The 27,060-nt window shown below is 37.6% G+C and overlaps 1 protein-coding gene across 2 annotated transcripts in view; it reads left to right on the forward strand.

The window, feature by feature from the left end:
* Window positions 1-27,060, forward strand: part of CHRM3 (cholinergic receptor muscarinic 3) — a 527,196-nt gene that overhangs the window by 161,843 nt on the left and 338,293 nt on the right. The gene's annotated exons all lie outside the window — the stretch shown is intronic.

A 27,060-nucleotide genomic window follows, 5' to 3' on the forward strand; every position in this document is an offset into this window, starting at 1 on the left:
TAGGAAGCTGGAAAAAATTGTGACCATAATTGTCTCTTCAAATTGATTAAAGCAGTCTACTATTTTATATGTTACTTACCTAAGAGATAAATGATAAAATCCTAATTAATTCTAATTTATGACCCAAATTCATTTTGTATATTTGAGAAAATTATGTTTAAATGATATATGAGGAAACATGTTTCTCACACACCCATGCACACAGCAATCCCCACCAACCATAAGGAATTTCTGCTGCTGCTTCTCTCCAGCGTGTTTACTCTTATTCGATTTTATCTATTAGGTCTTTACATATGAAGGAGAAAGATATATTAGATATTTCTTACGTGTACTTTAGTTTCAAGATACTAAGGAAACAATGGAGGAATTTGGTGAGATTGTAAATATTATTTAAATATAATATTTAAAACATTTGTTAACTGAAATCTTTTTAACATCTTCTATGGCCATTCTCTTTAGCTAGGAGAATACAGCTAGCCTGTTTAAAATGAACAACTGAAAATGTAATCTTAACAAATATATTCAGTAATATTGAGAAAGACTTTTCCACTAAATTTAAACAAGTTATATAACCAGGCTTATGCAATGAAACTGGTTTGCAAATTCTAATTCCTGAAATTAGATATGATTTTCACTAGAAGGGCAGTGGTCTGTTACATGAATAAAATTTTTGCGTATAAATGAAACAAAAATCTTAACAGGTGACATATTCACTAACTAATATTGTAGCGTAATGCTGAAGTATGCAGGATCTATAGTCAAACTGCCTGAGGTTGCAACCCAGTTCCACCATTTTGTAGCTTTGCAAAGTTGGACAAGTCATTTAATTTCTCTGCGCTTTAGTTTGCACATTTATAGAATGAGACTGATAAAAAGAGATCTATCTGATTGCATAGGCTTGTTGTATGGATTACATGAGTTAATATGGGCAAGTGTTTGGGAGCAGTGTGAGACTTACTAAGTTATCAGTCAGTTCCCTGGGGAGTGTGGGATTATCCTGAGGAGCACAGATTTTAGAATCAGAAAGCCCTGAGTCCAAAGTCATTTATTAATTGTGAAGTTTTCAAAAGCCTCAATTTCTGAGAAATAAAATGATAGTGATTATGATATACTCCATACTGCCTTTGTTCAGATGGCTTAACACAGCATCCACACAAGGAATGGTAGCTATCACCTTTGTCGGGCATTGTAAAGATATCATCACAAATCATTATATAGTATGATTTTAAAATAATGTAAATCAGAGAACTTCTGAATTTGAAAATGTCCTTGCCACGTGTTATATTTAAAGGACTTTTGTAAATGTGCTCAATTATAGGATTTATTTTGTTAGATTCAGAATTTCAAAAAAGATTAACAAATATTTAAATCAAACAACAAAATGCAAACATAGCTTGAATATGGAATACTGAAATGACAAAAAAAACATGGCCTTATTAGGCTGATCAAGGAATGTCAAATGAATGTTCAATTTATTTTGAATTTTGGACTGTCACCATGTTTAAAATGACTTTTTTTTTTGCAGGAGAGAAAGAGGGCAAAAAAGAAAGGCGGTATAAATGTAGAAAATGTTTCACAAAGCGATGGGGAGTAAGGGCTTGAACTTTCACTTTCATAATCATGAGTTCTATATCAGACGTACACTTGTTTTTATTATGAATCAACTTAAGATATTGTCCTTTGAGCTTACATTGGACAAAATTCAGTGGTTTTAGTGGGTGACATTTTCCAAATGAGTCATAGTTTGTTCCCAAGGTGGAAAGTACTGATAACTTGAGGCAATATTTAGAGTCAAGAGCATGAGCCCATGTTTTGTGTCCATCTCTCTAGTTGAGCCAGTTGCTGGGCTGACGTGTATCACTCAGACCAGAAAGCCAAGTGTTGTTCCCTTGCGTCCTCCTTATAAACCATCTAAAACAATGACAGCGTTTGGTTTGTCCAACTCTGCCCATCTCTGTACCCAGAAAATCTTTCACATGTAAATTTCATCTGACTTACCTGACTTGCTTATAATTCAGATTAAAATGTTATCTGGGATTGCTTTGCACACACCCATTTATTCTTCTTATTTATTTTTGCAGTAACTTCTTCAGCCTTTATAGAGATTTCCTCTGATGAGGACAGTAGTGGTTATGGAGGAAGCTTTGAGGCATAAAGGCTTTGGGGGTGCATTTCTTGGTAAGAACCTCCATACTATGGACATGGGTACAGGCCTGGTTGCTGTGTTGCTGTCCCTCCATGAGGGCCTGGGTGAGAGATGCTCATGGCACTGATGTGATGCTGGCCTGCTCTCCCAGGGCCTGCAGCATGCCATACTTCTAGCCCTTCAGTGTGGCCAACATGCACATTAAGAAGTCTCATATTAGGATTTAGAATGTAATAAAATGAAAAAAGCAAGGTTATGCAGTTGGAATGCTGGCACTGCTGTATTATTAGTCCATTTTCTGTTAGTCCATTTGCTGCTGATAAAGACATACCTGAGACTGGGCAATTTGCAAAATAAAGAGGTTTAATGAACTTACAGTTCTATGTGGCTGGGGAGGCCTCACAATCATGGTGGAAAGCAAGGAGGAGCAAGTCACATCTTACATGGATGGTAGCAGGCACAGAGAGAGCTTGTGCAGGGGAACTGCCCCTTATAGATCCATTAGATCTCTTGAGACTTATTCACTACCATGAGAACAGCATGGGAAAGACCTGCCCCAATGATTCAGTTACTTCCCAACAGGTCTTTCACACAACATGTGGGAATTCAAGGTGAGATTTGGGTGGGGACACAGTCAAACCATATCACCTACTAAACAGACATATTTTTGTGGATTTCTACTTATCTTTGTGGTTTTATGGTCATTATATATATTTGTGATGTTTACCTTAACATCACAAGTTAAATTATGTATGTCTTTAGAAGTCTTCTTCTGGCTGGGTGCAGTCACCTGTAATCCCAGCACTTTGGGAGGCTGAGATGGGCAGATCGCTTAAGGTCAGAAGTTTGAGACCTGCCTGACCAACATGGTGAAAACCCATCTCTACTAAAAATACAAAAAAAACCAAAAAAAAACAAAAAAAAAAACAATTAACCAGGTGTGGTGGCACACACCTGGAATTCCAGCTGCCCAGGAGGCTGAGGCATGAGAATCGCTGGAGCCTAGGGGGTGGAGGTTGCAGCAAGTTGAGATCGCACCACTGCACTCCAGCCTAGGCAACAGAGAGAGACTCCACCTCCAAAAAAAAAAAGAATCCAGTATCTGTCTGATACTACTTAAATGCAGACTATGGAGTAGACATGGGATGTTCAGACCTGAAGTCTAATGTAATTTGGAGATACGAAATAGATGAAACCTTTACTACAGTGGGATTCTGAGAATAGCCCCTAACTTTACACATGGCATAATCATGGTAAAGGGAAGCGTATAAGCCTAGGAATGGAGGTGTATTCCAGCAGGCTGTATTGTGGGTCAAGCAGAAGGTGAGTCCTTTAAGAAGAGAGCCTGCTCAGTGGTGACTGGAAGTGGAATCAATGAGCTGTGATTTCCCAGAGAGGTTTAGTGACTCTCTCGGATGTGTTGGCTACCAATGTCCTCTCCTTCCTTGCTGACCAAGCCCCACCTAGTAGCACCAAGCCTTAACTGCATGCCATGATCCCATGAGCCTCCTTGTGCTTAGACGTACAGTCCATTAAGCAAACTCATGTTCTTCCTTTCAAACTCAGTTTACAGGCACTGTCATCTGTGAAAACTTCCTTGATCTTCCCCTTAAAATTCACTGTTTCTTTTTCTGCTCTTCTGTACTGTGTGCATGCCTGTGTTATAAATCACGCTCGCTTCTTTTGCAATGATTTGTTGATATAACAACTATCTCACTATGGTGTTAGCTTGTTGAGGGCAGTTCCTGTCTTGTTCATTCTTGTTTTTCCTGGGTCCAGAACTCAACCAATAGTTACTGATAAAATTAGTGATTCAAATGGTTGATGATACATTTTGTCCTTAGATTGCACAAGAAATAATTGCATTTGGCATGTTACAAAGATTTCCATGAAATGTCTTTCAATATGGATGTTATCTTAAAATTGTTATTAATATAAATCTGTAAAAAGTATGACCAGAAAAAAATGAAAAGTGGCAAATTTTATCTTACCATGATGTTTACATCATTGTAAGTATTTTTATCAAAAGATATTAGGAATTTTGAAAATATATATCTGACTCTACTACCTACCTTCTTAATTTATCATTAAGCTTTATTGATTGATTGATTGATTGTGTCCCTGGGTGGGCTGGAAAATTTGATTTTTAGAGCAGCATTTCAACAATGATGAGAAATATTCTGACCTCATGTTAACTGAAGGTGGAGTGACTGCCCTAATATGAGTTAGTGAGAAAAATATTTTTAAAATAGTTAAGGTTTTCTTTTATTATAATAACTGTCATATTTCTTTTGATTGTTTTTGTTCAACACTCCAGGCTTGAATACATCACTGTTTTTAAATTATACATATTAAAGCATATTTACATAAATATAAAGCACAGACATGCTATATAATTTATATATATATATATAATTCATATGTCCAAGGAAGTCCCCGACCATTAATCATTTGGGAAAGGTGGAAAATGTATGTGTGTTATCATTCTTTTTTTTTTTTTTTTTTTTGAGAGCGAGTTTCAGTTTTGCTCTTGTTGCCCAGGCTGGAGTGCAATGGTGTGATCTTGGCTCACTGCAACCTCCGCTTCCCAGGTTCAAGCGATTCTCCTGCCTCAGCCTCCTGAGTAGCTGGGATTACAGCCATGCACCACCATGCCTGGCTAATTTTGTATTTTTAGTAGAGATAGGGTTTCTCTATGTTGGTCAGGCTAGTCTCAAACTCCCGACCTCGGGTAATCCACCCGCCTCGGCCTCTCAAAGTGCTGGGATTACAGGTGTGAGCCACTGCACCTGACCTGTGTTATTATTCTTGTAGATTTAAGCTATTTGTTTAAAAATAGAGTGAAAAATAACTGAACCAAAAGAAAGTCCTCTGTCAATAAATGAGTAGGTATACATCACTCAGAGAAGGACTTAAAATTGTTTAATTCAAACGTTTCTTCTTGAATTGTATGATTTTAACTGAAATTCCATCATACAATTTTAACATGAAAGATCATTAAGTCCACTAAAACAGTGTTTTAACACATGACACCCATCTTTGTTGCTTGCTGTAGACCAATCATATACAGTGAAGTCAACATGAGCTAATGAGATAGAGTAGCACAAATTATGTCAAGCCACTCGGATTTCACAGATGGCTGTAGATAGGTAACTGTAAAGCACTGGGCTAATAAAGATAATTTTTAAGAGAAGAAAATAGGTGATAGGTTACTCCAGTTGCCAGCACATAAACTATTGTAGATTAACATGCATCAAGCAAAAAGGGGTAATGTTTGAATGAACCATATATACCATATCAAGAGTATTCATCCAGTTGTGTAACCAGAAATATAATGGAATAATGTAGGTATTATCACATTATTAAAGCTTTGATATGCTCAAGTAACTGGCAATACTACAATAATAATTACTGTTGAATGAAAATGGCTATTTCTTTCTATATATGTATTTAATATGTAATATATATTTATTATGATATATATCATCTGTTTCTCCTGTGTGTAGATATGTGTCATATATTATATATGTGTAGATTATATGTGTCATATATGTATAGATGATATGTATCATATTTTATATGATATATATTATTTATATATTTTTATATATCATTTGAATATATCATATATAAAAACATATATATATATAAACGATAGGCTCACTGCAGCCTCAACCTTTTGGGCACAAGTAATCTTTTCACCCCAGTCTCCAAAGTAGCTGGGACTACAGGCTCATGCTCCACACCCGACCAATATTATTATTATTATTATTATTATTATTATTATTATTATTGTAGAGACAGGGTTTCACTTAATTGCCCACGCTGGTCTCCATCTCTTGGGCTCAAGTGATCCTTCCTTCCTGGCATCCCAAGGTTTTGGGATTGCAGGTGTGAGCCACCACACCCAGCCTGGAAGAAATATTTTTTATTGTTTCAAAAGCTAACACCTGACAAAATACCTGCTTGTTTCCTGATACCTTTATAAGTCTCTATTTTATGCATTTGAGGATGAACATTTCTTACTATTTTCTAACTTTCTTTTTAACGAAAAGACTTACAATTTTATGTTGAAATTGATCATAACAATAATGACTACCATACACTCAGCTGGTAACTTTCAGGGAGTTCCTAGCCACGTTGTCTCTTAATCTTCACAAGTCTTCAAGGACTCCATTATCATCTTCCGCGTACAAATGAGGAGGCATGTACTGTGCTGTGTACACTACTGATTGGCATATGTATATAACCTAAATTTGTAAGACTGATTTCCAAAGACTTTGTAAGGAAGTCAGCCTCTCCACTATAGGACAGACACGTAAATATGGAGGCATATAATATTTTCATATGGGGAAATAGGGAACTAATTTTATTTTTGAAAATAAAATTAATTTAGAAAATATGCTTCAGGTTAACCCTTGCTAATTTAATATTCTGGAGAGTAAATAGCTTCTAAACTCATAATTAAAGATTTCCCCTACTATGCTTCCATGGGAACCAATGTGCATACAAATGAGAATCTATGTCTATTTGGAGACACATTCTCAGTTAGGATACAAGCAGGAGGCTTTCAGGAGAATGCATTACCCATTTTTAAGATTGAAAATTTTATTCATAAAAATCAAATAATATCATTTAACCTGTTTTCTTATGTCTTGTTTCTTTCACTTGAATGATGGATGTAAATACCGTGAAATCAATGGACATGTCCTATAATTGATTGATTCCCTACAGTGCGGACTAGGATTCTTGGTCTCAACAAGTGTCTCTTCTATCCCATCCCACTCCCATCAAAATGCTTTCACATGAACTGTCTCTTTTCAGTTCAATTAGTTGAAAATAATTTTGCTGATTTATCTCATATTTTGCTTCTTTCTATGATGGAGATATAATTACCGGTGTTCCTTTAGATATCCCCTCACCTGTGTTATTTATCCCAAAAAGGAAAATTTAAATGTAGGAGCAAACAAGCCTAGGAAACAGAACTACTTTTGAAGTAGTGGTTTTAACATCTGTTTTGTGAAGCAGAGTCTCGCTCTGTCACCCAGGCTATAGTGCAGTGGCACGGTCTTGGCTCACTACAACCTCAGCCTTTCAGGTTTGAGTGAACTCTCATTCCTCAGCCCCTTGAAGAGCTGAGATTACAGACATGTGCCACTACACCTGGCTAATTTTTTTTTTTTTTTTTTTTTTTTTTTTTTTTTGAGACGGAGTCTCGCTCTGTCGCCCAGGCTGGAGTGCAGTGGCGCGATCTCGGCCCACTGCAAGCTCCGCCTCCCGGGTTCACGCCATTCTCCTGCCTCAGCCTCCCGAGTAGCTGGGACTACAGGCGCCGCCACCACGCCCGGCTAATTTTTTCTATTTTTAGTAGAGACGGGGTTTCACCATGGTCTCGATCTCCTGACCTTGTGATCCGCCCGCCTCGGCCTCCCAAAGTGCTGGGATTACAGGCGTGAGCCACCGTGCCCGGCCAAACTATAATTTTTTTATTTGTAGTAGAGACAGATTTTACCATGTTGGCCAGTCTAGTCTCGAACTCCTGGCCTCAAGTGATCCTCCCACCTTTGCCTCCCAAAATACTGGGATAACATCGGTTTTTTTAGTAAAGAAGATAATTATAATATTGTGAAGTCATTTGAAATTTGAAGGGATTAAATTATTTGAAAAGAAAGTCATGTTGTAAATGACTTTAAATATTTGAAGCCAGAGAATTCGGTTATTCTATTTATTCATTCAGCAAATATTTAGTGACCTCCTATAGTATAGCATACCCTGGGACTACAAACTATAGACAAAATGCCTGTCCTTACGGAATTTACATTTCTAGGTAGCTGTTGGAGATGGGTAGGGACAGGATGTGTGGAAAGGAACAGAATGTGTGTGTGTGTGTGTGTGTGAGTGTGTGTGCGCGCCTGCACATGCGCGCAGGCATGAAGAAAAAGAGTGATCGTTAAATATATGTATACACAAAAAGTAATAAATTTATTTTAAATGAAAGCAACTCCTTTTTATAGTAAAATTGCATTCAACTTTTCTAAAGCATAGTTTGAGTTTACAAAATTTGACGTTTTTACTCACAAAAATGTCATATTTTGATCATTACTAAAAACAAAATTTTTGATAAAATATCTATTGTGCTTTTAAAATGGTTCATATATTTCTTTCTTTTTCTTTTTTTTTCTTTTCTTTTTTTTTTTTTTTTTGAGATGGAGTCTCACTCTGTTGCCCAGGCTGGAGTGCAGTGGTGTAATATTGATTTACTGCAACCTCTGCCTCCCGGGTTCAAGCAATTCTCCTGCCTCAGTCTCCCAAGTAGCTGGAATTACAGGTGCACACCACCTCACCCAGCTAATTTCTGTATTTTTATTAGAGACGGGGTTTCACCATATTGGCCAAGCTGGTCTCGAACTCCTGACCTCATGATCCACCCACCGTGGCCTCCCAAAGTGCTGGCATTACAGGCATGAGCCACCGTGCCCAGCCCTGGTTCATGTATTTCTAATCATTTTTTAACTCTTTCTAAAATACTTGTAGATGTGAGTAGAATTTAAAGGGAAATTTCTCGAGACTATTTGCATCAGATTGTACTGAAGAGTGGTTGTGAGGGATGATGGGGGGCAGAAAATGTGAGCGCTCTGAGACCTAAAGGGGAAAAAATTGTTACCCTTTCACCAAAGGAAGAAAAGCAACTCCCAGTTTTTTGGTTCTTCGATTAAAGTTAAATCTTCTCTGTGCTGAAACATGGAGTCACTTGGAAGTGTTGAGCTTTTATTATTTAATCGCAAGGAAGTTTGGTTGTGGAACTAGAGTAATTGATTCATAAACATTACTGTATTACAGATAATATGGGATGTGCACTTGAGAGCTTGTGACAAAGTGAGGTGGAAGGTGGGACTCTGCTTCAGAGTCAGGGCTCGGACACCAGAACAATGAGGACTTGCTAAAACAGGAATGGGGCAGAAGCCGCTTTCCATTAAGGCATGCCTACCAGTGTGCTGTGTCAGTTTACTGTTGCCACGGCAACAGTTACCGCCTCTTTCCATGGCAATAGTTACCGCCTCTTTCCACGGCAATGACTGGCAACCCAGAGGTTACTGTCCATTTCCTAGGAATTTGTGCACAAACTGCCCCTTAATCTGCATGCAATTAAAAGTAGGTATAAATATGATTGAAGAACAGACCTGAACTGCTACTCTATGTCTATGGGGTAGTCCTACTCTGCAGTCACAAAGCTGTAATGCTGCCTCGTCAATAAAGCTCTTTTCCTCTACCCTACCACCAGCTTGCCCTTGAATTCTTTCCTGGGTGAAGCCAAAAACCCTCATGTGCTAAGCCCCAATTTGGAACTCACCTGTCCTGCATCAAAAGGAACAATTCAAACATTGGAAAAACTGTCAGTCATGTACTGTGCTGAGACAGTTTTCCAACTAGAAAGTAAATCAATTGTTTTTAGTGATTTTTGGAGGCAATATAGTGATCTCTTTATTAAGCTCAGCCAGCAAATAGGTATCAAATTCTGTTTACTACATTGCAGTGATAGACAAAGTAGTCAATTCCTGCTGGAGGAAATGAGAAACATTAACTATGCATGTACCTTTAAAAATATTTCCTTTTCTTTCCATGAAATGCAGATTCATGTTTGAAAACTTTTTACTGTTAGGTTCTCTGAATACATGATTTTGGTGGCTCTTCCAAATCAAGATTATTCAATTTTCATGCCCTTGATGTAAAAATAAATGCTTGATACACATATGAGACACAAAAGATTTTTGGAGTCATTCCTGACAATTTATTTCTCATTTTAGTTTTTTTTTAAATATAGATTCCAAAAATAATATAGTCAAATGATAATGTCTCATGGTTTTTTGACAATGGGACAATGCAGTGTTGAGGTAGAGAAACACACATAGTGTCTCAAGGTTAATTTGCCCCTTTTTCCCACTACTTCACATGGAAAGCAAAAATAAAAAGATGTTTGCCAAAGTGAAAATTGTTGACAAGAATTGTTGGGTTTCTACCCTAAGTACTAACAACCTACAAAATGTAGCACACTAAAAATAGAGTAATTAAAGCTCCAGTTCAATTCTGATTCTCCTAATACTAAGCCTGTTGAAATACATTAAACAGATGATTGTAATGACAGGGGCCTCCTCAAGTTAGGAATACATCCACAGCTTCCACATAGAGGAGGCACATAAAATAAGTTGCAAGACAGAAATGGTAAAAATGTATGACAAGAAGAAACCACTATTTATAAAGAGTTCCAATTGTGAGTTCATTTCAGCTTTATTATTATCTCTCCCTAGGAGAATCACACAAAGCAGCATACATAGAAGAAAGCAAATATATGTTAGTTGAATGGGATAGAATTGAATGATGCTTCTACGTATTTATTTTGGGGGACATTAGTTCAAACTTAGAATAAATAAAAGATTTTTTTGTTTGTTTGTTTTTATTTTAAGCAGTAACTGGATCTTGGACTTTCATCTCATTCTTGCATTCATGCATGGGGCTAAGAGACCCTCCAGGGCTCTGCTGAGAAGTGTAAAAGCCTACTTAAGTAGGCCAGAGAGTTACCTTCTTTTGCTCTGATTCTGTTTGCATGTGAATTTGATCAAGATGACGCGAATGCATTGCTCCTGACACCTCTACTTCCGTGCTCAGCTGGATGCTGAGTAAAACTAATCTTTACATCTGTGTTCTCTGTCAGTGTTGTTCAAACCTCCTTTAAAACTATCTTCTTTGCCTTGCCATGACTACTACGTGGCTCTGAGGTTTTCTACTTCAACTATGGCAATAAATATTTTAATGGTCTCTCTGATCGTCGTGACTCCCTTCTGGTAATCATTCCCCTTGACATTGGGGACTACTCTAACACACCTCTGAGTATATTTTATTCTCTCTGTAAATGTCTCTCCCTTTGCCTCAAGATTAAAATCCAGACACTTATTTTATTTTATTTATTTTAAAGTTTTAGAGTACATGTGCAGGATGTGCAGGTTTGTGTTACATAGGTAAATGTGTGCCATGGTGCTTTGCTGCACCTGTCAACCAATCACCTAGGTATTAAGCCTGGCATGCATTAGTACTTTTCTCTATTGTTCTCCCCCACCACTTCACCCTTCCCCAACAGGACCCAATGCCTGGTGTTCCCCTCCCTGTGTCCACGTGTTCTCATTGTTCAGCTCCCACTTATAAGTGAAAACACGTAGTGTTGGTTTTCTGCTCCTGAATTAGTTTGCTGAGGATAATGGCTTCCAGCTTCATCATGTCCATGTAAAGGACAGGATTTTGTTCCTTGTTAGGGCTGCATAGTATTCCATGGTGTATATGTACCACATTTTCTTTATCCAGTCTATAATTAATGAGTATTTGGGCTGATTCCATGTCTTTGCTGTTGTGAATAGTGCTGCAAATAACATACATGTGCATGTATCTTTATAATAGAATGATTTATATTCCTTTGGGTTATATACCCAGTAATGGGATTGCTGAATCAAATGGTATTTCCGGTTCTTAATCTTTGAGGAATCACCAGATGTCTTCCACAGTGGTTTAACTATTTACATTCCCACCAACAGTGTAAAAGCATTCCTATTTCTCTGCAACCTCACAAGCGTCTCTTGTTTCTTGACTTTTTAATAATTGTCATTCTGACTGGCATAGAATGGTATCTCATTGTGGTTTTGATTTGCATTTCTCTAATGATCAGTGATGTTGAGTTTTTTTCATATGTTTGTTGGCTGCATGTATGTCTTCTTTGGAGAAGTATCTGTTCATGTCCTTTGTCCACTTTTTAATGGGATTGTTTTTTGTAAGTTTGCTTACGTTCCTTGTAGATTCTGGATATTAGACTTTTGTCAGATGGATAGATTGCAAAAAGTCCACACACATTCTGAATGGGAATAAAAAGCCTTACAATGTCTGATTTCAAGAAATTCTCCAAACTCATATCCAGTGACACTCTTGTATGCACCTAACGTACACCTTGTGTTTAAAATTCTCGCCTTTCAGCTTAACCTTGACCATATAAAACACATTTTCCCTAGTTGCTTCATTTCAGTCAAGAATATTTAATTGAATGCCAACAACTGACAGCTGGAACCTGGGCAGCATCCTCCACAGGCAAACGTTCTAAGCTCTTTTGTGTTACTGGACTGGCCCATGTTCTCTTTTCCTAGAATGCCTTTCCCTCTGTGCCTGGAAACTGTCTACTCATCCTTTAATATACAGGTCAAAAGTTTTTACCTTATGTAAGAATTATGAGTCACCTGAGTCAGCTTCTTGCTTTATTTACTAAATATTCAGCAAATAAAACTGAAATTATTCACTGTATGTTTATTCTCCTGCCCCTAACTGGTCTTCGAGCTCCTCTTGCATATGTATTGCTGATTTTCCTTTGTTACCCTAGAAAGAATCTTTCACAGGGAAGGGCACCTGGAGGATACTCCATAAATATGGACTGAGTGAATTCTTGTGCCCAGAAACATCTAGGGTATCTGCCAATCCTTTTCCACCAATATGCCCTTCCTTAACCACTGACATAAGCTTTTGCTAGACTTGTAATAAGTATAACGCAAATGTTTTGCACAACAGCCATCTCTTATCACTTTCCCTTTCACTTCCTTTCTGTAAGTCTATGAGTCTTACAAACTGTGAAAAGGTCATACTAGCAAAGCAGGCTGTACCTATTATTCACAGTTTATAGGAGCCATTGGTAACCAGTTGATGCTGTGAGCCTGAGTCAGAATCATATTTCTTGGGTTCATCAGTTAATTTGTCTAATCTGAGTATCTTTACAGTGTATTTCCTAAAAGCATGTTCTGATATGCCCTTGAATACTTACTTAAATCCTTGTGTTTATTTATTTTTTTTTTTTATTTTTTTTTATTTTTGAGACGGAGTCTCGCTCTGTCGCCCAGGCTGGAGTGCAGTGGCCGGATCTCAGCTCACAGCAAGCTCCGCCTCCCGGGTTCCCGCCATTCTCCTGCCTCAGCCTCCCGAGTAGCTGGGACTACAGGCGCCGCCACCTCGCCCGGCTATTTTTTTGTATTTTTTAGTAAAGACGGGGTTTCACCGTGTTAGCCAGGATGGTCTTGATCTCCTGACCTCGTGATCCGCCCGTCTTGGCCTCCCAAAGTGCTGGGATTACAGGCTTGAAAATCCTTGTGTTTAAAATTGAATCTCGCATTTCAGCTTAACCTTGACCATATAAAACACGTTTTCCCTAATTGCTTCATTTCAGTCAAGAATATTTAATTGAATGCCAACAACTGACAGTTCAACCATCATATCAAACTTTAAACCCAAATTCGGTGGGGCTAATTTTTAAAATATCAAATGTGCCTCCTAAGATTTCAGGGAAAGCTAGGCCAAATTTCGAGAGAGAGCCTGATGATTGCTTTAATCTCAAAACTAAGACATTATTGTTAGTTGCAAGAAGCTGGCCAACATTTCTTGTACCTGAATTGATTAAATTTTTACATTTTATTCGATGATGATGAGAACCTACAACTTGTTAAGGATACATCATGCATTAATTGCATAACTCCACATCTACATAACATTATACCACTGGAGTTATGGAATTAATGCCCTGTCCAGGATCTTACCCTTCTTGTTATTATAAGACCCAATTCTTGCACAATTGATCATTTCCAAGGTGTTATCAAAATTAACCTTTCAGGTGAAACAATACATTATATGGCTATTGTCCATTTATTTTGGGATTGATGGCAGTGGATGTCACATTGCAATTTTTCAAATCAAATTCAGAGTGATAGATGGACTAACTAGATACCACTTATTCATAATAAAATATAAAAATGATGAAGTATGGCATTTTGTGTGCAAAATTCTCTAGGGCAAAAAGTGTATGTGTGTAAAACACAGGAAAAAATATTTAGAAATTTTTGTTTGATAAATATTTTTAAATATCACTATTTAAGCAAATTCATTAGAAAATATATCAATACTTTCATATTCTCAGTAACTTTACAATAATGTTAGGACATTAAGTGAAATATTGTTAAAGTATATTTGCTAAATCTCTCTTTAGTGTCTTCAGCTGTTTTATTGTAACTCATAGGCGGATGTTCTTTAATTATATTTGTTTTTATGGTCATTAATTTTTCCATATTTTCTGATCTTGAAAATACAAAAAAATGCAAAACCAGTACAAAACACCTATGATCTCACCATTGAAAACTCCAAAGTAATTCTTACAAATATTTGTATACTTTAGATTTTGGTAATTTATATATTTGCACAAATGTGGGATCACATTCCTCGTACCTCTTCATAGTATAACAATACATTCCCATTTATACATTTCTCTAAGTATTATTCAAAAATATACTTCCAAAGATATGTAGCATTGTATTGTATGAATGTACCAAGAGTTAGTTTCTTTTCATTTCATTCTGTATTGCAACTTTAAATATATATGTGTGTATATATATGTGTGTGTATATATATGTCTGTGTGTGTGTGTCTGTGTGTCTGTGTGTGTGTGTGTGTGTGTGTGTATCCTTGCTTGTAAATCTTTGACTGTGTCTGGGTCCATTCTCCCCATATGTCAGCTCCATCCTTGACCCCTGAAATTCAGATTCCACACAACAAGGATGACATCTTTACTTGAATGCCTAACAAGTAGCTCTAAATTAACATGTCGAAAACAGAACTCTAGGTTTTCCCACACCTCCCCCAAACTTGTTTCTCCCCCATCTGTTTCATCTCCCTTTCCCAGGCTTCACTCCTTTCCCAGATCTAGGCAAAAGCATAGGTGTTATTTTCCTCTTTTCTTCATTCCCCACATTCAGTTCCTCAGTCAGTTTTATTGAATCCGTCTCAGAACACATCCTACATCTGCCCCCTTCCTTGTGACTCTCTGGGCACCATCTGGTTCATCTCAACTTGCCTGGACCAGTGTAGGTAGTAACCTTTCACCTGTTTTCTGCAGGACCACTCTTGTGCTGTCCTTAATCGGTTATCTGCACAGTCATGATGTAAGTGTTCGAGACAAGAAATCCGGTTAACATAATATGACATTAATGTAACATAACACTCCTTTGCTTAAAATCCTATGGAGCTTTCAAAATACCTTAATAAAATCTATACTCTCATTTGTGGCTTGCAAGGCCCCGTTTGGCCATTGCCCAGAACTTCCCCTTCATCTCCTCTCACCTTCCTCTTTCACTACATATGTAACCTACCAGACTGGCTTCTCCTGGTCCTCGTGGGCTGAGATGCTATTCTCTCAGATTGTGGCTGCCTCTTGGTTTTTATTCAAGATTCACTGGAAGTTCCATCTCCTCTTAGCAGCTTCCTGCCTATTGAGTGTGAAATGAGCACCCTCATCATTCTTAAACAGAGATTTACACTTTCTTCTCTTCATAATGAATATTATATATTAAGAATAGATAATAGTAATAGTATCTATTAATAGATACGATAAATATCTATAACAGATAATCAAAAGATTATTAATATTAATACCATCTATTAATAGATAATATTACTGATAATAATTCATATTATCATATATTGCCTCATTACCATGTAAATGCTATGAAAAGTAGAGAAAATGCCTGGACTCTTGTTCAGTTTCTTCTCAGAACCTAGAAATGTCCTTATCATATAGTAGACACTAAATATTTACTAAATGAACAAATATATCCTTGAAGATTTACGAGTGTAAATGGTGTAAACAGAATTTCTTAGTCAAAAAAAAGTTTTAGTTTTTTGCCTTATAATTTACAATCTCCATCCTTCCAAGATACCAATTTTCTTTCCCGTCCTCCGTTGTACGGGAGGGCCAAGGTTGCTGCACCTGCTGCCCCACCTTGCTGCACCTGCTGCCCCACCTTGCATACATAAATTTTGTTTTGCCGGTTCAGGATACAATGTTTGACCATTGTTTTAATTGTCGTGTTGGCATCTACTAATGAGGCTAAAACATTTTGAAATTTAGGACGTCTTTCTCAATGGCAGCCACAGTCATTTCTGATCAGTCCGTGCAGGCCATGTGTACCTGATGACTTCTGAAAGCAAAGGGGAAGGGAAAGGGAGGCATGTGTTACAGACCATACCCAGTTATCTGTGTTTACACATAAGTATTTGCACATTTTCAAGTCTTGTGATCCCTCATAACAACTTTACAAAATGGATAAGAGACATTATCCCCATTTTTTCAGATGAAGAGCTGGCTTCTGAAAGGTTATGCATCATGGAGCTAATGTTATAGAACTGAAATCTACACTCATGTCTGGAGGATGCCAAAGCCCAAACTGTTAATACTTCACCATAAAAATAAAGGGATTGTCTCTATCATTTCTATCATTCAAACTTCCTGAGACTTAGTGATAAAGTTTTCATGTATTTGCTGGATAGTGGTGTTCTATTTTAGATTATTATTATTATTATTATTTAAAGTGTTAGGCCAGGCATGGTGGCTCATGCCTGTAATCCCTGCACTTTGGGAGACCGAGGCAGGTGGATCATGAGGTCAGGCGTTTGAGACCAGGCTTGTCAACATAGTAAAACCCTGTCTCTACTAAAAATACAAAAATTAGCTGGGCATACTGGCAGATGCCTATAATCCCAGCTACTTGGGAGGCTGAGGCAGGAAAATCGCCTGAAACTGGAAGGTGGAGGTTGCAGTGAGCTGAGATTGCGCCATCGCACTCCAGCCTGGGAGAAAGAGCGAAACTCTGTCTCAAAAAAAAAAAAAAAAAGTGTTATTCATTTTAAAAAGGACTTATGTTTTTACCATGTAAAGAAAAATGTCACAGGTAGTAAAGTGGAATAAACTGAAATTCATCACATATGTAGGCAAAGAAACAGTACACTGCTGTTGGAAGTTTCAACAAACCTTTTATTTATGCCATTAATATAATCATTATTATAATTCACACAGATGGGATTTATATTGTCCTCTAGAAATGTTTACAGCTTCAGAGGTTTCACTGCCTTCTCAAGAAGAACAATGTTTTCTTTATTCTGAAGTTGATGTAGGGCAACAAGGAAAGAGACCACCAAGAGATACATCCAGGTGTACATTTTTTTCTCTTAGTTTATATAATGAAAATTTATTTGTTTCTAAGAATAAAGAGATCATCACTGAAATGGTTTACCCCAAGTCAGGAAGACAAGGTCAGCTCAGAGTGGGCATAAAATTGCTTAAAGCATCTCAGATAGCTAGCTTAATAATGATTTATCAGAATGTCCCTAAAATGACCAATGTTTGGGAACACAAAAAAATGTAAGAATGGCTAAAGCCAAAAAAAAAAAAAGTCAAAGAAGCTTGAGTTATGTTTCTACCAGTTCTCCAAATATATGATATTTTCATTGTTGCTATTTTTAAATCTAAAAGATATTTCAATATTCATGAAGAATTCCAAATGGGTTCACAGAATCTAGATTTTTTTTCTTTGTACTGCAGCAGCGATTTGTTTGAAGAGAAGGAGACAAAATTTCAATGGAAAAGTTGTGCTTTGTGAATTTAATTAAAGAGATGTGGGTGTAAGGAACCAAGGGGTCTCTTTATTCATGGTTACTCTGCAGAGGTAAGTACTCATCTGACAGGAGGCTATTTGTAGGAAGCTAATTTAGAGTAGAAACAAATCGTTGTGAAAAATGAGGAAATCCTGCTGGGAAAATAAAAGTGTGGCAGGATCACACGAAATAGGAGTTTTGGAGTAATTTACTATTCTAGGAAATCCAGCAGCTGGTTTATCCAAAGAGTTCCTCTTTTTCATGAACACTGGAATAAGGACAGGAAATGGTTCAAAAGCATGCTTACTTTCCTGTAACAGATTTCTGTAAAAATTTAATAACAAAAAATAATTTTTAGAAGCTCAAGTTTTTTGATATTTCTGAGATTCTTTAATGAGACAACGCATATATTTCTAACTTCAATTACTTAAAAGTTTTGGTAGAATGAAGAATTTTGAATAAAGATAAGAGGAAACAAATTTCCATTTATGTCATTTATAAAACATGTACTGTATTGAATTCAAAGCTTAGTTTTACAGAGTAATGAAGACTTTTAGCTAAGCGTTGAGAAAATAATAAACCTAATGTAAAGTAGAACATATTACATTTTGTAAAACTGCATTTAATTTTTCCAAATAAGGAAATAGAAGAACTGATACAAATAAGAGATAGGATATCCAAAAGTTAAGAGAACTGGAATGGAAAAAGTAAGCATAGTTAAATCACTCAATTTAAAATTATATCTAGAGGGAGCCTGGAAGAATATTTTAATGGAGCTAATTACCTAAGTGAGGATAATCTTTTGTATTTTAGTTATCCCAACATATTTAAATGTAATCTCTTTATTAAGTATCACAAAGAAAAACATTTATATTTTCCTTAGTGGTACAGAGAAATTAATTATTCCATTCAAAATATTACCTAAGGGTTTAAAACTATTTTCCTGTCTCATGTTTATCTTAACCACTGCAACTAACTATAGTTTTTAGGTAATAAATTGTATTTTTCATTGGAATTTTTGCCTTTCTCTTACTCCAGAGTCATTAAGGAGACACAGCTAGGAAAAAGTATGTGAACACACTTTTAAAGGGTATACCACTATTCAAATAAGATTCTCCTTGATCCTAAATTACATTTGAAGTTTGGAGGGAAAAATAATAAAATGACATGTATTTATTTCCTATTGCTACCGCACAAAAAACCACAAACTTGGTGGCTTAGAATGGCAGAAATTTATTCTAACAGAGGCCAAAATCAAGCTTTTAACAGGGCTGTGCTCCCTCGGGGACCCCAGGGGAGAATCCTTTCCTTGCCTCTTCTCGCTTCTGGTGGTTGCAGTGTTCCTTGGCCCCTGACTGTATCCCTCCAGTCTCTGCCTCCATATTCGATATTGCCTTCTCCTCTATGGGGCGGGGTCAGATCTCCCTCTTATGAGAATAGACGTGATGACCATCAGGGACCACTTGGATAATTCGAGATCAACTCCCCACCTCAAGATCCTTAGTTAATTACATCTACAAAGACCCTTTTTCCAAATAAGGTTAACATTTATAGATTCTAGGGATTAGGATCCTGGATGGGCCCTCATAATTAGGATGATTATTCATCCTACTACGTGCTGCAACATACAGTGTCTGATTCTCAAGTAGCTTTAAATCTACTGCAGTATGAGGACTATATTGGAATGTAGGTGCTAACTAGAGTTAAATATAATCAAAGTTACTGTGACTGTAATAGTGCAGGAAGGAAGGTATTTTGGGTGAAAATAATGGCTTTTTACCCCCAGATATTCATCTGGTCTCAATTATTGAAGTCATACTATGAAATTCTGTTGTTCTCTGCTAATTAAATGTAGGAATTAATTTTTAAATGTTTTGTCAAAAATAGATTTCTTGTATTAGGAATTTGTTTTGTAAGATTTCTTGACACATTTTACTTAAATTGTCCTTGTGATGTATATGGGAAGCAGTTTAGAAGAGTTGTGTTTAGTCTTTCTAAAAGTTTCACAATTAGATGAGTAATTCTCTTTGTTTTGTTTCTGGTTGTAATTTTCTTCACCTTCAGGCAATTTGTTAATGTGGTGAAGTAATTAAGAAAATAAAATAACAGCTCTGATCTGGTCTTGTTTTATATCACTTCCAATAGAGAAAATGATATATGTTAAAACACCACATGAGCAAGACAATTTTCATTCAAAGCATTTTTTTTTTTTTTTTTTTTTTGAGACAGGTCTCCCCTCAGTTGCCCAATCTGGAGTGCAGTGGTGTGATCATGGCTCACTGCAGCCTTGAGCTCCTGGGCTCAAGTGATCCTCCTACCTCAGCCTCCAGAGTCGCTGGGACTACTGGTATGTGCCACGATGCCTGGCTTTTTTTTTTTTTTTTTAAAGTATAGACAGGGCTTGCTATACTGCCCAGGCTGGTCTCGAACTCCTAGGCTTAAGCAATTCTCCTGCCTTGTCTCCTAGCGTGCTGGGATTATAGGCGTGAGCCATCATGCCCAGCCTCCAAGCATCCTTAATTTTGATTCAGCAGCATGTCTGCAAGAGCAGACCAAGCTATAGATATTAATGTGAATCCGGAGATTATGTCATTGTATCTGTTATTATGTTAACCAGTTTAAGTGAATTACCAATGTCCAGCAAGACATTACTCACTGTGGAATGCATTCCACTGGCAATTTATCATGGTAATAGGAGGTAGAAAAGTCATATTAGTTCCTTAAGTGGCAGCAATTATACCTGCTAATGGAAAGGGAAAATGTTGTTATTAAAACACATTATAGCTTTTGTATCAGAGTTATTCAGCTTTCCTTAGATGTCTAGGTTTAGTTCTTTTTGATTCAAGCTCTTCTGTGTTTGTTTATTTCCTTTCAAGAATCATTGAGACCCAGGTTAATTATTTAGTTTTTATCTTATATTGCTGTCAGATACTTTGGGTCATTCACTCTCGAAGAAATGTGAAGAATTCTATACATATAAGTTTGGAGGGAATTTTGAGGCATATTCTTTGACTCAACTTTCATGGGGAAATGTTTCTAGTTCAGTATTGAGGTTTAGGCCCAGAGCTGATGCTGACCAAGTGTGGCTTTCTCCTGGTTACAAATACAATTCCTCTCACTGATCACAAATACATATTAATATGATGTATCTGGGCGCCAGTGTATTCAAAATGATAAATTCATAAATTCTTTGCAGAAATTTACCAAATTAGTTTAGAGTTAAATTACTTGGATCTGGATCTTTATTTCATAATGACCAGAAGTGCTTATTCTAAGAAAACCATCACTGTGTTTGAAGGATTGAATGGAGCAATCATAGATTTTATAAGTATCTCAAGAACTTAAACTAATACAATTTTATGATTGCTCTTTCCAAACCATAAACAAAATTGCAATTATCCTATGGAAAATGTTTAAGAATTACTGTGATGGGCTGTTTAACCTATCTGTTAACCTATCTAGAACCTCATTAAAACTCGTAAGCCGGTGCAGTGGCATGCACCTGAGGTCCCAGCTATGGAGGCTGAGGCAGGAGGATCACTTGAGCCCAGGGGTTCAAGTCCAGTCTAGGCAACAGAGTAAGACCTCCTCTGAAAAAAAAAAAAGCACAAATTCAAACACTGGTAAGCTCTCCTTGGGCACCTGATTTCTAACTTCAGAAAACAACTTGATGAAATCCTGTGTGATGCAGTTAAAATTTTCTTTCTCAATATGCTGGATACATTATTTCTCAGAATGATAGATGCATTTTTTCTCAATACAACAATATGGGAGACATGCAGGTTAAAAAATACATTTATTTTGACTGTAACCTACTGGTTTTAGGTAACAACTTATAGAATTTATCTTGAAGCAATAATTAAAACAGTGCCTCAGGTACTCCTCATTCTCTGGGGAAAGGATTGATCTGAAACCATCTTCTACCCCCACGGGTCAAAATTATATCTGTGTGTGAAGGTGAGTGTGTGGCTTCCATTGTGTCCTGAAGCATGGAGAGCCGATTATTAGGCAAGAGGGCCTTCTGGCTGTTTCCTTTGGGCTCCTGGATGCAGCCTTTCCCCACTTCCCTGCACTTGCCTGGTTTGTGTTTAAGACTGGGAGCTGGCTTTGTGGTAACATAGAGACTGTTCTGTCTGGGCATGGTTGGAGCCTGGCTGGTCACTTTCCCTGGCTGCCTCCACCTCTCTTTGGTTCCTGCTGGTGGATTCTTTCTAGGCCCCAGTGAGGTCTACACTTTGTCCCATTTGGCTCCTACTGGGGTCTTCTCTGAAGGCCTCCTCTGGCTAGTCTCTTGGCAGCCTGTCAGCCACTTCAGAGCCTGTTTCCACCTCACAGCAACTGAGGGAGGCCCAGGAAGTGCCAGCTGCAGAGCGACCCCCACTCAGCCTTCTGGACAGCCAGGTTCAGTTTCATATGGTGGCTGTTCCCCAGGCTGGTTTGGGTAGCCTCTCTCTAGAGTCCTGAGTGGAGAAGGAGGACAAAGGCCCAGTGATATGGTTTGGCTGTGTCTCCATTCAAATCTCATCTTGAATTGTAACTCTTATAATTCCCACCTGTTACGGGAGGTACCTGATGGGAAATAATTGAATCATTGGAGTGGTTTCCCCCATACTATTCTTGTCTTAGTGAATACGTTTCTCAAGATCTAATAGCTTTATAAGGGGAAACCCTTTTCGCTTGCCTCTTGTTCTCTCTTGTCTGCCACCATGGAAGACATGCCTTTCACCTTCTACCATGACTGTGAGGCCTCCTCAGCCATGTGGAACTAGGAGTCTATTAAACCTCTTTTTCTCTATAAATAACCCAGTCTCAGGTGTGCCTTTATCAGCAGCGTGAAAACGGACTAATACACCCAGCTTTGCTTTAGTGATATTCCCCCTGCTTCACCCTACCTTCCCATCTCACAGACAATGTGAATAGAAGAAAATATTAGACATATATCCTCTCACCCTCAGCCTCCTTTTCTCTTTTTCCTCAGCTTCCTCTCTTCTTCTACCATCCATTCTCCAGGACCCACAAAAAGGCAGCTTTTCCTAGATCCTGTGCTGCCTCTGGATGCAAGCCTAATAAATAATCCCCAAGGAAGAACAGGGGCAAGGTCTCTACTCGCTGAGATAACTCTGGGCTGTGACCCACCTGCTTAATTAACTCTTGAAAAAGTAAATGACAACAACTGGAATTCAGCAAGTCCTTTATATATAATGCCTACCTCTCAATATCTCTTTCTAAAAATAATCAAGTTTTTTAATTTGTTGGGTTTTTTTTCCCATTTTCTGCTCCTAGAAGAAAGAGAAAGGCAGTATTGGGGCAGAATTAAAGAAGGCAAAGTGGAATACATTGGTTTAATACTTTTACAATCACACTATCCCAATATTTAAATATTTATGTGATAAGTGTATACATGCACATGTAAATATGATATTCCTGCCCAACGTTAGCTATATGACAATAAGAAAGTTGTTTAATTCTGTTTGCTCTTGCTAAGATATGGATGTAAAAGTACATACCTCAAACATTGTTTTTTAAAATGGTAAATGGTGTTTAGTATGTTCAATGACAGATAAAGCTCTCAAGATTTCTAAAGATACAGGTCTTCTAATGATCTTTTTTGACATTGATGACTTACTTCACAAATCAGGCCCCATCAACTCATCATATAATGACTCAGATGGCTGCTAAGAAGAACAATCATAAAAGCTTTTATAATTCTTGCAAACTAAGAAAAATTTAAATACTGTGATAATGAAAATTAGTAGGAAATACATTTATGTATTTTCAATAGGTTAGTTGTGTCAGTCAATTTGCAGAATTCCTTGGAAAGTGATCATATCTGTTGGAGTTTAAGATATCTATTCTTCCTTCCACTGTAAGCTCTGAGTGTAATATGAAATAAGAAAAAGTAATTGAAAAATAACAAAGCAAAACATCACCCTTATTATAAATAACGCTGAAGTAAGAAAATGTTGGTTTATGTCAATAGTGAAGTAAGTTTCCTGATACCGAACCTCTGAATTGTGTGGCAAAGCTGAACTGGGTCAGGTGTCTCCTTCAGTGGGGGAGTCTGGGTTATAAATGTCTGGAATGAAGGTGCACAGAAGGCATACCAGATTTTAGGCACAAAAGATTTGAATTTTAAGATGATGTCTGTAGATATATATGATTTATCCCACTGTGTGGTATTTCACTGATTTAACTGAATTCTGAAGATGATTCTCAGATTCCCTTCTGAGGAAATCAAAAGGGATATTTATGTTTTTTTAACAACAACAACAACAACAACAAAAGAAAGTTCAGGGTGATTGATATGGTTTGGCTCTGTGTCCCCACCCAAATCTCGTCTCAAATTGTAATGCCCATAATCCCTGTATGTCGAGGGAGGGTCCTGGTAGGAGGTGATTGTATCATGGGGGCAGTTTCCCCCATGCTGTACTTGTGAGAGTGAGTGAATTATCACGAGATCTGATGGTTTTATAAATGGCAGTTTCCCCTGGGCTTTTCTGTCTTTCCTGCCACCTAGTGAAGAAGGACATGTTTGCTTCCCCGTCATCTTCTACTGTGATTGTAAGTTTCCTGAGGCCTCCCTAGCCATGTGGATCTATGAGTCAATTAAAACTCATTCCTTTATAAATTACCCAGTCTCAGGTATTTCTTTATAGCAGCATGATAACCAACTAATACAGTGATGATTCTAAAATGACAAGGTCAGGAGCCCTTGCTCTCCCTAGTGGAAGTAGTAGAGCTGTGATAGATACGGAAAATCTCTTTCTGTTATTTTCTCATATTTGTTACTAACATCAACTGCCCTAGTGGTTCATGAATGGCCAGTTTGTTGATGTACTCAAATCTATACTAATGCTTGCAGATTGGTTTTATTTGCTTGCAGCTGAGCATTGATTATGGCCATTGTTTGAAATAATTGACAGCCGAGAGTGCTTTACAAATAAAAATGGTGAAATGCTACAGGATGGTCCCTTAAATTATATAGTCTGCTCAAAAATGCAAGGAAGTTTACTGTTAAACTCCCAAAAGAAGTAAGTGACTGAGAGGTCACCCTAGTTCATGGGGCACCTTTATTAGATGATCTGAATGATTAGCTTTGAGATGGAGTGAAAATACTTCCATTCCCCTCCCATCTAGAAAATCACTGGCAAACAAAAAGATCAAGAAGTAAACTCAAGCTCCATCTTCACTGATACTAGAAGATACCAATAATTCTGGAGAAATGGGAAGGGGAACAGGTGCTGGATTAAACACAGGCTTACATGCAAGTCTGCAGAGTGAACTTTGAGACCCCTATGCCCAGCTTCCTTCCCTGCCCGGCGCCAGATAACAAAAGCTGGCTGCAATAGTGAGACAGGGGGATCTTTATGGGGATAACCCAAATCTACCCAGAGAAATGACATAATAATAATGGAGATTAAGTGGCTGCCAGTAAAAAGGTGACCAGGCCCAAGATCTCCTTGTAGTGCAAAAGTGAACAAGCACTACCTTCTCACTACACCTTCCAATCAGCTTGTTAGGGCCTGGCCTGTAAACAAGAACAACTAAGTTAGTGCAGAGAAAGTTGCAGGGAAATATTTTAGCAAGGAAACAGTGCAAAAAAAAAAATTTCCCAGAACTAGAAGATAGGAGTTTCCAGATTGAAAAGACATGCTGACTGTCCAGCACTTCAAATGAATTCAAATCCACACTGAGGTGCACAACTGTGAAATTGCAGAGCTCTTTGGAGCCCAGATTGTTTAGTGTAGAGCAGTCTTGGCGATGCATATATCCTCCCTTATACCTCTAGGACCCACTAGGGACACTGACCTGTTTTGAGATGGCTGAATCAGGACAGAGTCACCACCAGCTGTCCTCTTTTCCGGGAGTAACATTTCCTGTGGCCCTTACAGCACTGTGCATTGTCAAACACTGCATTGGTCCATCTTTTATTCTCACAGTGATCTCTGTCCCCTGCATGTCATTACATTCTCTTGCCCTGTCAGCACAGTCCCAGCACATCAGAGAAGTCTCCACTTTGTCCAACTCCAAATGAAAGGGGCCAGAGCTCCATCTCCTTTTCTCTTACAAGTAATTTTTGTGCTAATTCAGAAATGTAAATAGATGTGTGGCCATTTTCTTTTCTTTTTTCCTCCTAGAGTTCAACCTCTTGATACTGGTCAGTGCTTTTGCAGTATGACTGACTTCTTTGACTTCTTTTCCCAAGCCCTGGCTCAGCCAGTATGTCATATCAACTACCATTTAATTATAAAACTACCATATGCCAGACGCTATGCTAAATAATTTGCAGATAATGTCTAAATAAGCTTTACAAGCATCTTATTGGAAAGTTACGGTACTCCCCATTTTAGCTTGGGTTTAATCTAAAGCTGTATTTTTTAGCCATTTTATCACCAAAAGCTCATGCAAGTTATAATCTAGGACTTGCATATATGCAGGGGAATCCAGATGCAGGCACGAGAAGGAAATATTCCTCTACCCATGATGACACTGAGGCCCAGGACAGCCCCAGTGACTGCTGAAGAAGCCCCGGACCCCATTGATGAAATGGAGATGAGATTCCAATTTAAAAGATTTCACAATTTCAGTCCTCTTCTTCCAGACACTGAAGTGGATAACAGTTATTACTAATTTTCTGTCTGAAACTGAGAAGCTTGAGTCATCATTTGTAGACTGTAAGTTAGTAAATTTTTGTTTGAAATGTGATATTAACGAAGGTCATGTTGAGATTTCCTAGTTCTGTATAAATTTGCATCATGATAATAAACATCTTTTCCAGCTAATGTCCATCACAACTAATAATCATTAGCAATCAGCAAACTCATAAATGTTTGTCATTGCTCTTTGAAACTAGTTCATTTAAATGATGATTTCTTTTTTCATTAGGTATTTGGCATATTGCAACCTTGTTCCCAAGGATAACTGGGTCTTATAGCTATTTGAACATAATAACACTCTTCTAGTCAAAATAGTTAAGTGAATAGTGACACTAAATGTCGGCTCTTAATGGATGTGATATGGGATGCATATGAAACATATTCATTTAAAGCGATTACTTTTATTTCAGAGAAAAATGCAATCATGTTATTAAGGATTCCACAAAGCACTTCAAAGCAAAGAGAGAACTTTTATACTTTACACGTAGCCTTCCCTTGTCTGTGATTGTTTTTATCCCACTTAGAATTTAGTTTTCGCTTCCAATATTCTATTTCCTCTCTAAATGTTCTCACCTCTTCTTCACTTAGTTGAATATCCTTCTATTTATCCCTAAGCTTCCAGGGGTTCTCGGGCATTCTGAGGGTTTGGCCTGACCCTAGTACTTAGGGGTGCATGTAGTACAGACACCTTTCATCCCTCCTCTTCCATGCCACACTCCCTTCCATCACCACGAGGCTGCCTAGTGTCTGGCATTCTTGTTT

This window comes from Theropithecus gelada, chromosome 1 (assembly GCF_003255815.1).
Source record: "Theropithecus gelada isolate Dixy chromosome 1, Tgel_1.0, whole genome shotgun sequence".
NCBI lineage: Eukaryota > Metazoa > Chordata > Mammalia > Primates > Cercopithecidae > Theropithecus > Theropithecus gelada.